Here is a 16362-nt window from a genome sequence, read left to right as displayed (position 1 = left end):
AACACTCCATCCAAAAGCAACAGGATACACATTCTTCTCAAGTGTACATGGAACATTTTCAAGAATAGATCATATACTAGACCAAATTTACTGGAGCATCAGTAAATTTAAAAAGATTGAAATGGTACCAACCAGCTTCTCAGATCACAAAGGTATGAAACTAGAAATAAATTACACAAGGAAAACAAAAAAGCCCACAAACACATGGAAGCTTGATACCATGCTCCTAAGAATCAATGGATCAATGACCAAATAAAAACACAGATCAAGCAACAAATGGAGAAAAAAGACAACAATAATTCCACACCACAAAATCTGTGGGATGCAGCAAAGGCTGTGCTAAGAGGGAAATATATTACAATACAGGCCTACCTCAAGAAAGAACATCTCAAATGAACAGTCTAAACGCACAAGTAATGAAACTAGAAAAGGAAGAACAAATGAGGGCCAAAGTCAGTAGAAAGATAGACATAATAAAGATAAAAGCAGAAATAAATAAAACCTGGAAGAATAAAACAATAGAGAATCAATGAAAGCAGGAGCTGGTTCTTAAAAAAAATAAACAAAATAGATAAACACCTCGCCAGACTTATCAAGAAAAAAAGAGAGTCTACACACATAAACAGAATCAGAAATGAGAAAGGAAAAATCATGATGGACACCACAGATATACAAAGAAATATGACAGAATACTATGAAAAATTATACGGTAACAAACTGAATAACCTAGAAGAAATGGACAACTTTCTACAAAAATAAACCTTCGAAGACTGACCCAGGAAGAAATAGAAAATCTGAACAGACCAATTACCAGCAAAGAGACTGAAATGGTAATCAAAAAATGACCTAACAACAAAACACCTGTACCAGATGGTTTCACTGATGAATTTTATCAAACATTTAGTGAAGACTGAATACTCATCGTCCTTAAAGTTTTCCAAAAAGCAGAAGAGGAGGGATTACTCCCAAACTCATTCTTCGAGGCCAACATCACTCTATTACCAAAACCAGGCAAAGACACCACAAATAGGAGGGGCGGAAGATGGTGGCGTGAGTAGAGCAGCGGAAATCTCCTCCCAAAACCACATATATCTATGAAAATACAACAAAGACAACCCTTCCTAGAATAAAGACCAGAGGACACAGGACAATATCCAGACCACATCCGCACCTGAGAGAACCCAGCGCCTCGCGAAGGGGGTAAGATAAAAGCCCCGGCCCCGAGGGACCCGAGCAGCCCTCCCCCCAGCTCCCGGCGGGAGAAGAGCAGGCAGAGCGGGAGGGAGACGGAGCCCAGGACTGCCGAACACCCAGCCCCAGCCATCTGGGCCAGAGTGCATGGCCCTCGATACTAGGAAAACAGGGCACCAAGAATAGTGAGCGGGCACTGGAGGCTGGGCGCCAGAGGACATAAGAAAAGCGCGCGAACATTTTTTTTTTTTGCTTTTTTGCTGTTTTGTTTTGGCGAGCGCTTTTTGGAAGTCTTAAAGGGATAGGGACCCCAATACTAGGGAAACAGGGCAGAAAGACCGATGAGCAGAGGCCTGAGGCTGGCAACAGAGAATAAAGAAAAACGAACAACCACCTTTTTTTCTTTAATTAAAAACTTTTTTTTTTATTAAAAAAAATTTTTTTTTTGGTGGTCGTTTTGTTTTGGCGGGTGCTTTTTGGAAGTCTTAAAGGGGCAGGGCGGGTCACTTAATCCAGAGGTAGGGAATCCGGGATCTCTGGGCACCCTAACCCCTGGGCTGCAGGGAGCAGGGAGGCCCCTTACGGAGATAAATAGCCTCCCAGCAGCTCCTGCTGCAACGCGACTCCACCATTTTGGAGTAGCTGCCCAAGCTAGGCCACGCCCACAGCAACAGCGGAGATTAACTCTATAGCAACCGGGCAGTAAGCAGAAAACCTGTCTGCGCGCAGCTGCCCAGCAAAAGCCACTAGAGGTCGCTGTTCTCCCAGGAGAGGAGGGCCACAAACCAAGAAAGGAAGTACTTCCAGCCATCACTCGTCCCAGTTCTGCAGACTATTCCTATCACCATGAAAAGGCAAAGCTACAGGCAGACAAAGATCACAGAGACAACACCAGAGAAGGAGACAGACCTAACCAGTCTTCCTGAAAAAGAATTCAAAATAAGAATCATAAACATGCTGACAGAGATGCAGAGAAATACGCAAGAGAAATGGGATGAAGTCCGGAAGGAGATCACAGATGCCAGAAAGGAGATTGCAGAAATGAAACAAACTCTGGAAGGGTTTATAAGCAGAATGGATAGAATGCAAGAGGCCATTGATGGAATTGAAATCAGAGAACAGGAACGCAAAGAAGCTGACATAGAGAGAGACAAAAGGATCTCCAGGAATGAAACAATATTAAGAGAACTGTGTGACCAATCCAAAAGGAACAATATCCGTATTATAGGGGTCCCAGAAGAAGAAGAGAGAGGAAAAGAGATGGAAAGTATCTTAGAAGAAATAATTGCTGAAAACTTCCCCACACTGGGGGAGGAAGTAATCGAACAGACCACGGAAATACACAGAACCCCCAACAGAAAGGATCCAAGAAGGGCAACACCAAGACACATAATAATTAAAATGGCAAAGATCAAGGACAAGGAAAGAGTGTGAAAGGCAGCTAGAGAGAAAAAGGTCACCTATAAAGGGAAACCCATCAGGCTAACGTCAGATTTCTCAACAGAAACCCTACAGGCCAGAAGAGAATGGCATGATATATTTAATACAATGAAACAGAAGGGCCTTGAACCAAGGATACTGTATCCAGCACGACTATCATTCAAATATGACGGTGGGATTAAACAATTCCCAGACAAACAAAAGCTGAGGGAATTTGCTTTCCACAAACCACCTCTACAGAACATCTTACAGGGACTGCTCTAGATGGGAGCACTCCTAGAAAGAGCACAGCACAAAACACCCAACATATGAAGAATCGAGGAGGAGGAACAAGAAGGGAGAGAAGAAAAGAATCTCCAGACAGTGTATATAACAGCTCAATAAGCGAGCTAAGTTAGGCAGTAAGATACTAAAGAGGCTAACCTTGAACCTTTGGTAACCACGAATTTAAAGCCTGCAATGGCAATAAGTACATATCTTTCAATAGTCACCCTAAATGTTAATGGGTTGAATGCACCAATCAAAAGACACAGAGTAACAGAATGGATAAAAAAGCAAGACCCATCTATATGCTGCTTACAAGAAACTCACCTCAAACCCAAAGACATGTACAGACTAAAAGTCAAGGGATGGAAAAACATATTTCAAGCAAACAACAGTGAGAAGAAAGCAGGGGTTGCAGTACTAATATCAGACAAAATAGACTTCAAAACAAAGAAAGTAACAAGAGATAAAGAAGGACACTACATAATGATAAAGGGCTCAGTCAAACAAGAGGATATAACCATTCTAAATATATATGCACCCAACAGAGGAGCACCAGCATATGTGAAACAAATACTAACAGAACTAAAGGGGGATATAGACTGCAATGCATTCATTCTAGGAGACTTCAACACACCACTCACCCCAAAGGATAGATCCACTGGGCAGAAAATAAGTAAGGACACGGAAGCACTGAACAACACAGTAGAGCAGATGGACCTAATAGACATCTATAGAACTCTACATCCAAAAGCAGCGGGATATACATTCTTCTCAAGTGCACATGGAACATTCTCCAGAATAGACCACATACTAGGCCACAAAGAGAGCCTCAGAAAATTCCAAAAGATTGAAATCCTACCAACCAACTTTTCAGACCACAGAGGCATAAAACTAGAAATAAACTGTACAAAGAAAGCAAAGAGGCTCACAAACACATGGAGGCTTAACAACACGCTCCTAAATAATCAATGGATCAATGACCAAATCAAAATGGAGATCCAGCAATATATGGAAACAAATGACAACAACAACACTAAGCCCCAACTTCTGTGGGACACAGCAAAAGCAGTCTTAAGAGGAAAGTATATAGCAATCCAAGCATATTTAAAAAAGGAAGAGCAATCCCAAATGAATGGTCTAATGTCACAATTATCGAAATTGGAAAAAGAAGAACAGATGAGGCCTAAGGTCAGCAGAAGGAGGGACATAATAAAGATCAGAGAAGAAATAAATAAAATTGAGAAGAATAAAACAATAGCAAAAATCAATGAAACCAAGAGCTGGTTCTTCGAGAAAATAAACAAAATAGATAAGCCTCTAGCCAGACTTATTAAGAAGAAAAGAGAGTCAACACAAATCAACAGTATCAGAAACGAGAAAGGAAAAATCACGACGGACCCCACGGAAATGCAAAGAATTATTGGAGAATACTATGAAAACCTATATGCTAACAAGCTGGGAAACCTAGGAGAAATGGACAACTTCCTAGAAAAATATAACCTTCCAAGATTGACCCAGGAAGAAACAGAAAATCTAAACAGACCAATTACCAGCAACGAAATTGAAGCGGTAATCAAAAAACTACCAAAGAACAAAACCCCCGGGCCAGATGGATTTACCTCGGAATTTTATCAGACATACAGGGAAGACATAATACCCATTCTCCTTAAAGTTTTCCAAAAAATAGAGGAGGAGGGGATACTCCCAAACTCATTCTATGAAGCTAACATCACCCTAATACCAAAACCAGGCAAAGACCACACCAAAAAAGAAAACTACAGACCAATATCCCTGATGAACGTAGATGCAAAAATACTCAACAAAATATTAGCAAACCGAATTCAAAAACACATCAAAAGGATCATACACCATGACCAAGTGGGATTCATCCCAGGGATGCAAGGATGGTACAACATTCGAAAGTCCATCAACATCATCCACCACATCAACAAAAAGAAAGACAAAAACCACATGATCATCTCCATAGATGCTGAAAAAGCATTTGACAAAGTTCAACATCCATTCATGTTAAAAACTCTCAGCAAAATGGGAATAGAGGGCAAGTACCTCAACATAATAAAGGCCATCTATGATAAACCCACAGCCAACATTATATTGAACAGCGAGAAGCTGAAAGCATTTCCTCTGAGATCGGGAACTAGACAGGGATGCCCACTCTCTCCACTGTTATTTAACATAGTACTGGAGGTCCTAGCCAAGGCAATCAGACAAAACAAAGAAATACAAGGAATCCAGATTGGTAAAGAAGAAGTTAAACTGTCACTATTTGCAGATGACATGATACTGTACATAAAAAACCCTAAAGACTCCAGCCCAAAACTACTAGAACTGATATCAGAATACAGCAAAGTTGCAGGATACAAAATCAACACACAGAAATCTGTGGCTTTCCTATATACTAACAATGAACCAACAGATAGAGAAATCAGGAAAACAACTCCATTCCCAATTGCATCAAAAAAAATAAAATACCTAGGAATAAACCTAACCAAAGAAGTGAAAGACTTATACTCTGAAAACTACAAGTCACTCTTAAGAGAAATTAAAGGGGACACTAACAGATGGAAACTCATCCCATGCTCGTGGCTAGGAAGAATTAATATCGTCAAAATGGCCATCCTGCCCAAAGCAATATACAGATTTGATGCAATCCCTATGAAACTACCAGCAACATTCTTCAATTAACTGGAACAAATAATTCAAAAATTCATATGGAAACACCAAAGACCCCGAATAGCCAAAGCAATCCTGAGAAAGAAGAATAAAGTAGGGGGGATCTCACTCCCCAACTTCAAGCTCTACTATAAAGCCATAGTAATCAAGACAATTTGGTACTGGCACAAGAGCAGAGCCACAGACCAATGGAACAGACTAGAGAATCCAGACATTAACCCAGACATATATGGTCAATTAATATTTGATAAAGGAGCCATGGACATACAATGGCGAAATGACAGTCTCTTCAACAGGTGGTGCTGGCAAAACTGGACAGCTACATGTAGGAGAATGAAACTGGACCATTGTCTAACGCCATATACAAAAGTAAACTCAAAATGGATCAAAGACCTGAATGTAAGCCATGAAACCATTAAACTCTTGGAAGAAAACATAGGCACAAACCTCTTAGACATAAACATGAGTGACCTCTTCTTGAACATATCTCCCCGGGCAAGGAAAACAACAGCAAAAATGAGTAAGTGGGACTATATTAAGCTGAAAAGCTTCTGTACAGCAAAAGACACCATCAATAGAACAAGAAGGATCCCTACAGTATGGGAGAATATATTTGAAAATGACACATCCGATAAAGGCTTGAAGTCCAGAATATATAGAGCTCACACGCCTCAACAAACAAAAAACAAATAACCCAATTAAAAAATGGGCAGAGGAACTGAACAGACAGTTCTCCAAAAAAGAAATACAGATGGCCAACAGACACATGAAAAGATGCTCCACATCGCTAATTATCAGAGAAATGCAAATTAAAACTACAATGAGGTATCACCTCACACCAGTAAGGATGGCTGCCATCCAAAAGACAAACAACAACAAATGTTGGCGAGGCTGTGGAGAAAGGGGAACCCTCCTACACTGCTGGTGGGAATGTAAGTTAGTTCAACCATTGTGGAAAGCAGTATGGAGGTACATCAAAATGCTCAAAACAGACTTACCATTTGACCCAGGAATTCCACTCCTAGGAATTTACCCTAAGAACGCAGCAATCAAGTTTGAGAAAGACAGATGCACCCCTATGTTTATTGCAGCACTATTTACAATAGCCAAGAATTGGAAGCAACCTAAATGTTCATCAATAGATGAATGGATAAAGAAGATGTGGTACATATACACAATGGAATACTACTCAGCCATAAGAAAAGGGCAAATCCAATCATTTGCAGCAACATGGATGGAGCTGGAGGGTATTATGCTCAGTGAAACAAGCCAAGCGGAGAAAGAGAAATACCAAATGATTTCACTTATCTGTGGAATATAAGAACAAAGGAAAAACTGAAGGAACAAAACAGCAGCAGAATCACAGAACGCAAGAATGGACTAACAGGTACCAAAGGGAAAGGGACTGGGGAGGATGGGTGGGTAGGGAGGGATAAGGGGGGGAGAAGTAGGGGGGTATTAAGATTAACATGCATGGGGGGGTAGGAGAAAAGGGAGGGCTATACAACACAGAGAAGGCAAGTAGTGATTCTACAACATTTTGCTATGCTGATGGACAGTGACTGCAAAGGGGTTTATAGGGGAGACCTGGTATAGGGGAGAGCCTAGTAAACATAATATTCGTCACGTAAGTGTAGATTAGTGATACCAAAAACAAAGCAAAAAAAAAAAAAAGGGCAGTTCCTGTGTGGTAACCTCCAACGAGTTCTACACAAGGGTATAAAGGGCATATAAAAGTGTAGGCAAAGGGTCTGTTTGTGTTTATACAGAGGATCAAAGCCTAATTGGGCTACCCCGAAAATGAACTAAGATACGATATGAAAAAGAACTTCCAACATTTGCACTCTCTGGAAGACTCATGCCAGAAGATGATCATCAAAAAACCCCAACAAAGATCCACGCACTGCTACAGCTGTAGATGCACTCATCCCACCAGTTCCGGGACTTGCCATGGGAACGAGGAAGGAGATATCTAAGCTGACCTGTGCATACAGTAAAACAACAAATTTGACTGGATCTATACTGTTGGAACTCAACCAAGAATTAGGAGAAGTGCAAATTGTAGCGCTCCAAAGTCTTACAACTACAAACTATTTATTGTTAAAAGAACATATGGCATGTGAACAGTCCCCAGGAATGGGTTGTTTTAATTTGTCTGATTTCTCTCAGACTGTTCAAGTTCAGTTGGACAATATCCACCATATCATAGATAAGTTTTCACAAATGCCTAAGGTGCCTAACTGGTTTTCTTGGTTTCACTGGAGATGGCTGGTAATTACAGATATGCTTTGGTTATGTAACTATACTCCTATTATGTTAATGTGTGTGCGCAATTTAAGTAGTAGCTTAAAACCTATACATGCTGAAGTTACTCTACAAGAAGATATGTCAAAGAAATAATCAATCTTCCCATGTTTTCTTCCGCCTGCTACTTCTATAGCTTTTCTTCTTCCTTCCTAATTACAACCCTTAAATAGAATTTGTGCCTCATATCAAATTTACCGAGTATCATAATTCTTCCAAGTGGTAAAGATACCTCAAGACAAATGCTGGGCATAGAAGCCACAGGGCATAAATATGCAAAGAAGTAAAAAGCTAACCTTTTCAAACAATAAGGCTTCCCTCTCACTTACCAACTTCACATTTCCCTGTATGGCCCCGGAAGATGACTGGTTAGCCAGAGACGGGTAAGATTCCTCAAGGGAGGAACAACCTAAGACAGGCACAGTCGCAGGGGGGCCATCAGGTGAGAAATTGGGGATCAACAGAGGTGAGGCTTAGAACCTCACCCCCCCATTCTGAGAGAAATCTTCTGCATACGTGGATGTTTTATTGCCCTTGTCTAGCTTGGATTAACACATAGTCTACAGGCACACACCTGATATCTACATTTGCTCTCTTACAACACTAAACTATGTTTTCTACCTTTATCTTGTATCTACCTACCACTTCAGCATTTTATTAAAAATAATAATAATAAAGAGAGAAATGTGGTATCCACATATAAATCAAGTATAAAAACCAAATGAGTATTCATATTTGAACTGACTGTTTATAGTTCATAATGCATGAGCAAAACCGAAAGTTTCTGTGATGACTGCCCTTGTACTGTTCACTATGTAACTTATTCATTATGTAAGAATTTGTTCTCCATGTAAGAACTTGTTTGTTATGCCTCAGAAGATTGGAGACTGACGAAAATTAGGCTTGGGGTGGATTAATGATTGTGCATTGAGCATTGACTCCCCTATACAGAATTTTATTGTCGTTAACAACCATTTGATCAATAAATATGAGAGATGCCCTCACAAAAAAAAAAAAAGGACAGACTTCTAATGGTAAAATAAATAAGTAAGCAGGATGTAATGTATAGCATAAGGAATATAGTCAATATATTGTAACAGCTTGGTAGGGTGATAGCTGGAACCTAGAATTATGTATATAAATGTTTTACCACTGTGTTGTACACTTGAAACTAATGTAATGTAATACTGTGCGTCAACTACCCTTCAATAAAAAATAATTATTAAAAAAAAAAAAAAAGACACCACAAATAAAGAAATTACAGACCAATATACCTGATTAACATAGATGCAAAAATACTCAACAAAATATTAGCAAAACCAAATTAAAAAATACATCAAAAAGATCATCCATCATGATCAAGTGGGATTCATCCCAGGAATGCAAGTATGGTACATTAGAAAATCCATCAACATTGACCACCACATCAACAAGGATAAAAACCACATGATCATCCCCATAGACGCTGAAAATACATTCGACAAAACTCAACATCCATTCATGATAAAAACTCAACAAAATGGGTAAAGAGAGCAAGTACCTCAACATAATAAAGGCCATATATGACAAAGACTCAGCCAACATTATATTTACCAGTGAGAAGCTGAAAGCTTTTCCTTTAAGATCAGGAAGAAGACAAGGAAGCCATCTCCCCACTTTTATTCAATATAGTTCTGGAGGTCCGAGCCACAGCAATCAGACAACACAAAGAAACAAAAGGCATCCACATTGACAAGGAGGAAGTCAACCTGTTCCTGTTTGCATATAACATGATATTGTAAATTAAAAACCCTGAAGAATCCACTCCAAAACTACTAGTTCTTGTATCTGAATTCAGCAAAGTGCAGGATATAAAATTAATGCACAGAAATCTGTTGTATTGTTTTACAATGATGATGAACTAGCAGACAGAAAAATCAGGAAAACAATTCCATGAACAATTGCACCAAAAAGAATAAAATACCTAGGAATAAACCTAATGAAGGAAGTGACAGACTTATACTCTCAAAGCTACAAGACACTTATGAGAGAAATTAAAGAAGACACTAACGAATGGAAAGTCATCCCGTGCTTGGCTAGGAAGAATTAATATCATCAAAATGGCCATCCTACCCAAAGTAATATACTGATTTGATGCAATCCCTATCAAATTACCAACAGCATTCTTCAATGAACTAGAACAAATAGTTCAAAAATTCATATGGAAACACCAAAGACCCCGAATAGCCAAAGCAAACCTGAGAAGGAAGAATAAAGTGGAGGGGATCTCGCTCCCCAACTTCAAGCTCTACTACAAAGCCACAGTAATCAAGACAATTTGGTACTGGCACAAGAACAGAGCCACAGACCATTGGAACAGAATAGAGACTCCAAACATTAACCCAAACATATACGGTCAGTTAATATACAATAAAGGAGCCATGGACATACAATGGGGAAATGACAGATGCTTCAACAGCTGGTGTTGGCAAAACTGGACAGCTACATCTAAGAGATGGGATTACTCTCTAACCCCACACAAAAAAGTAAACTCAAAATGGATGAAAGACCTGAATGTATGTCATGAAACCATAACACTCTCAGAAAAAAACACAGGCAAAAATTTCAGACATAAACATGAGCAACTTCTTCACGAACATATCTCCCCAGGAAAGGGAAACAGAAGCAAAAATGAACAAGTAGGACTATATCAAACTAAACGGCTTCTGTACAGCAAAGGACAACATCAGTAGAACAAAAAGATCCTACAGTATGGGAGAATACATTCATAAATGACATATCTGATAACAAGTTGACATCCAAATTATATAAAGAGAACACAGACCTCAAAAAAAGGAGATAAGCCAATTAAAAAAGGGGCAGAGGACCTGAACAGACAGCTCTCCAAAGAAGAAATTCAGATGGCCAACAGGTACATGAAAAGATGATCCACATCCCTAATCATCAGGGAAATGCAAATTAAAACGAGATATCACCTCACACCAGTTAGGATGGCCAATATCCAAAAGACAAACAACAAATGTTGGCAAGGTTGTGGAGAAAGGGCAACCCTCCTACACTGCTGGTGAGAATGTAAACTAGTTCAACCATTGTGGAAAGCAGTATGGAGGGTCCTTGAAAAACTCAAAATAGGAATACCGTTTGTCACAGGAATTCCACTCCTAGGAATTTACCATAAGAATGTGGGAGCCCAGTTTGAAAAAGATATATGCACCCCTATGTTTATTGCAGCACTATTTACAATAGCCAAGAAATGGAAGAAACCTAAGTGGCCATCAGTAGATGAATGGATAAAGAAGACGTGGTACCTATACACAATGGAATATTATTCAGCCATAAGATGGAAATAAACCCTAACATTTGTGACAACATGGATGAAGCTACAGCGTATTATGCTCAGCGAAATAAGCTACGTGGAGAAAGACTAGTATCAAATGATTTCACTCATCTGTGGAGTACAGGAACAAAGAAAGAACTGAAGGAACAAAAGAGCAGCAGACTCACAGAACCCAAGAATGGACTAACAGATACCAAAGGGAAAGGGACTGGGGAGGATGGGTGGGAAGGGAGGGATAAGGGGGAAAAGGGTCATTATGATTAACACATATGATGTAGGGTGGGGAGACATGGGGGAAGGCAGTGTAACACAGAGAATGCAAGCAGATATTTATAGCATGTTACTACACTGATGGACAGTGACTGTAATGGGGTATATGGTGGGGACTTGTGATTGGGGGAATCTAGGAACCATAATGTTGTTCATGTAATTATACATTAAAGATAGCAAAATTTTAAAAAATACATTCAAAAGATCATCCATCATACATCATGATCATACATCATGATCAAGTAGGATTTATTCCAGGGATGCAAGGATGGTACAACATTCGAAAATCCATCAACATCACCTACCACATCAACAAAAAGAAGGACAAAAACCACATGAACATCTCTGTAAATGCTGAAAAAGCATTTGACAAAATTCAACATCCATTCATGATAAAAACTCTCAATAAAATGGGTACAGAGGGCAAGTACCTCAACATAAAAGGCCATATATGACAAACCCACAGCCAACATTATACTTAACAGCGAGAAGCTGAAAGCTTTTTCTTTAAGATCAAGAACAATCATGGGAAGATGGTGGCAGGAGTAGTTCAGAGGAAATCTCCTCCCCAAAACATACATATTTATGAAAATGCAATAAATACAACTATTCCTAAAAGAGACACCAGTGGATGCAGTACAACAGCCAGGATACATCTACATCTGTGAGAACTCAACATCACACGAAGGGGGTAAGATACAAGCCGCGGCCAGGCGGGACCCAAACGCTCCCCCACCCCAAAACCCAGTGTGAAGAAAGGAGTCGGAACGGGGAGGGAGTGAAAGCACAGAACTGCTAAATAACAGCTCTAGAAATCCGCACCCGGAACGCAGAAACAAGGTGCACAGGGTGCTGGATATTAGAGAAACGGAAAAGCAAACCCTGTGGGCAGGTCCCCACAAAAGGCACCCCTGAGACAAAAGAAAAGCGAGTGCTTTCTGCAAGTCTTAAAGAGACAGGGACCCCATAGATGGACAAAGTTGTTGCGGCACAAATAGCCAGCAGCTGGGAATCCTGGGGAAATTTAGGTGCCCTAAACCCCGGGGAGGCAGTGCAGGTCTGAAGGCCCTCACGGCACTAAGCAGCCTGTCAGTTATTCCTCCAACTGGCGCGGAACCCGACACACTGGCCCAGTAGCGGAAGAATGGCAGTGTGTGCCGGGGACAGAAGCGACGGAAGGGACCAGGAGCAGATCCGTGCGCCAACGGCGCCAGACGGGACCAAGAGAGGCACATGTGAGCCTGCCGCGGCGCGACTGAACAGCCCAGGTGCAGCTCATGCGCACGGGCAGCAGTGAAGCCAGAGGAGCCTGGTAGAGGGCCGCACAGGAGAGTCCTGCACGCACATGCAGCGGAGCCAGAGGAAGCAGGCGCACTCCCAGCAGCCGACCGGAATCCCAGCCGAACGCACAGCCGCCCGGGCCAGCCCCAAAGGCAGCTGCTGCCACACAGCTGCCTGGCAGGGGTGCTGCTAGAACGGAGGCATGCCTGCCACTCCCCGCAGGGCTCCATGCTGCTCTGACGGAGACTCCGCCCACAGCAGCTGAGGGGACTAACCCGGTGGCTGCTCCAGGAGTGCGGGTAACCGTCACAGGCAGCGGAGAAGAGCAAGGCATCCAGCAAGCAGGAGGGGACTTTCTTCTCCCAGCTGACAAACCCACAACCTGCCTACAGCCACCGCTATCACCATGAAAAGGCAAAAAAATTTAGTCCAGTCCAAGATAGTTCAAACAACACCTGAGAAAGGATCTGCAGAGGCAAACCTAACCAGTCTCCCTGAAAAAGAATTCAAAATAAAAAATCATAAACATGCTGACAGAGCTGCAGAGAAATATGCAGGAGATAAGGGATGAAGTCCGGAGGGAGATTACAGACATCCAGAGGGAGATTACACACGTCTGGAGGGAGATTACAGAAGTGAAACAAACTCTGGAAGGATTTATAAACAGAATGGATGAGATGCAAGAGGCCATTGATGGAATAGAAACCAGAGAACAGGAACACATAGAAGCTGATGCAGAGAGAGATAAAAGGATCTCCAGGAATGAAACAATATTAAGAGAACTCTGTGACCAATCCAAAAGGAACAATATCCGCATTATAGGGGTTCCAGAAGAAGAAGAGAGAGGAAAAGAGATGGAAAGTGTCTTTGAAGAAATAATTGCTGAGAACTTCCCCAAACTGGGGGAGGAAATAGTCGCTCAGACTACGGAGGCACACAGAACTCCCTAGAGATGGGACCCAAGGAGGACAACACCAAGACACATAATAATTAAAGTGGCAAAGATCAAGGACAAGGACAGAGTATTAAAGGCAGCCAGAGAGAAAAAAAAAGGTCACGTACAAAGGAAAACCCATCAGGCTATCATCAGACTTCTCATCAGAAACCTTACAGGCCAGAAGAGAATGGCATGATATATTTAATACAATGAAACAGAAGGGCCTTGAACCAAGGATACTGTATCCAGCACAATTATTTAAATATGAAGGAGGGATTAAACAATTCCCAGACAAGCAAAAGTTGAGGGAATTTGCCTCCCACAAACCACCTCTACAGGGTATCTTAGAGGGACTGCTCTAGATGGGAGCACTCCTAAAAAGAGCACAGAACAAGACACCCAACATATGAAGAATGGAGGAGGAGGAATAAGAAGGGAGAGAATAATCATGAGACTGTGTTTATAACAGCTCAATAAGCAAGTTAAGTCAGACAGTAAGGTAGTAAACAAGCTAACCTTGAACCTTTGGTAACCACAAATCTAAAGCCTGCAATGGCAATAAGTACATATATTTAAATAAGCACGTGAAATGTAAATGGACTGAATGCACCAATCAAAAGGCACAGAGTAATAGACTGGATAAAAAAGCAAGACCCATTCATATGCTGCTTATAAGAGACTCACCTAAAAATCAAATACGCGCAGATTAAAAGTCAAGGGATGGAAAAAGATATTTCATGCAAACAACAGGGAGAAAAAAGCAGGTGATGCAATACTAGTATCAGACAAAATAGACCTCAAAATAAAGAAAGTAAGAAGAGATAAAGGACATTACATAATGATAAAGGGCTCAGTCCACCAAGAGGATAAAACCATTATAAACATATATGCACCCAATCCAGGTGCACCAATATATGTGAAACAAATACTAACAGAATTAAAGGAGGAAACAGAATGCAGTGCATTCATTTTGGGAGACTTCAACACACCATGCACTCCAAAGGACCAATCCACCAGACAGAAAATAAGTAAGGACACAGAGGCACTTAACAACACACTAGAACAGATGGACCTAATAGACATCTATAAAACTCTACATCCAAAAGCAACAGAATACACATTCTTCTCAAGTGCACATGGAACATTCTTCAGAATAGACCACATACTAGGCCACAAAAAGAGCCTCAATAAATTCCAAAAGATTGAAATCCTACCAACCAACTTTTCAGACCACAAAGGTATAAAACTAGAAACAGATTGTATAAAGAAAGCAAAAAGGTTCACAAACACATGGAGGCTTAACAACATGCTTCTAAATAATCAATGGATCAAATACCAAATTAAAATGGAGATCCAGCAATATATGCAAACAAATGACAACAACAACACAAAGACCCAGCTTCTGTGGGATGCAGCATAAGCAGTCTTAAGAGGAAAGTATAAAGCAACCGAGGCATATTTAAAGAAGGCATATATAAACAATCCCAAATGAATAGTCTAATGTCACAATTATCGAAATTGGAAAAAGAAGAACAAATGAGGCCTAAGGTCAGCAGAAGGAGGGACATAATAAAGATCAGAGAAGAAATAAATAAAATTAAGAAGAATAAAACAATAGAAAAAAATCAATGAAACCAAAGGCTGGTTCTTCGAGAAAATAAACAAAACAGATAAGCCTCTAGCCAGACTTATTAAGAGAAAAAGAGAGTCAACATACATCAACAGAATCAGAAACGAGAAAGGAAAAATCATGACGGACCCCACAGAAATACAAAGAATTATTAGAGAATACTATGAAAACCTATATGCTAACAAGCTGGAAAACCTAGGAGAAATGGACAACTTCCTAGAAAAATACAACCTTCCAAGACTGACCCAGAAAGAAACAGAAAATCCAAACAGACCAATTACCAGCAAAGAAATTGAAGCGGTAATCAAAAAACTACCCAAGAACACAACCCCCGGGCCAGATGGATTTACCTCGGAATTTTATCAGACATACAGGGAAGACATAATACCCATCCTCCTTAAAGTTTTCCAAAAAATAGAAGAGGAGGGAATACTCCCAAACTCATTCTATGAAGCCAACATCACCCTAATACCAAAACCAGGCAAAGACCCCACCAAAAAAGAAAACTACACACCAATATCCCTGATGAAAGTAGATGCAAAAATACTCAACAAAATATTAGCAAACCAAATTCAAAAATACATCAAAGGATCATACACCATCAGCAAGTGGGATTCATCCCAGGGATGCAAGGATGGTACAACATTCGAAAATCCATCAACATAATCCACTACATCAACAAAAAGAAGGACAAAAACCACATGATCATCTCCATAGATGTTGAAAAACCATTCAACAAAATTCAACATCCATTCATGATAAAAACTCTCAACAAAATGGCACAGAGGGCAAGCATCTCAACATAATAAAGGCCATATATGACAAACCCACAACCAACATTATACTTAACAGCGAGAAGCTGAAAGCTTTTCCTTTAAGATCAGGAATAACACAAGGATGCCCACTCTCCCCACTTTTATTCAACATAGTTCTGGAGGTCCTAGCCATGACAATCAGACAACACAAACAAATACAAGGAATCCAGATTGGTAAAGAAGAAGTCAAACTGTC

General features: G+C 40.5%; 1 protein-coding gene across 1 annotated transcript in view; it reads right to left on the bottom strand.

The window, feature by feature from the left end:
* The window catches only part of ZNF445 (zinc finger protein 445), a 60263-nt gene that overhangs the window by 29653 nt on the left and 14248 nt on the right, over positions 1 to 16362 (bottom strand). The window lies entirely within an intron of this gene.

The sequence above is a fragment of the Manis pentadactyla genome, chromosome 1 (assembly GCF_030020395.1).
Source record: "Manis pentadactyla isolate mManPen7 chromosome 1, mManPen7.hap1, whole genome shotgun sequence".
Lineage (NCBI taxonomy): Eukaryota > Metazoa > Chordata > Mammalia > Pholidota > Manidae > Manis > Manis pentadactyla.
The sequence above is the reverse complement of the archived record's forward strand: the minus strand, read 5'-3'. Positions and strand labels throughout refer to the sequence as shown.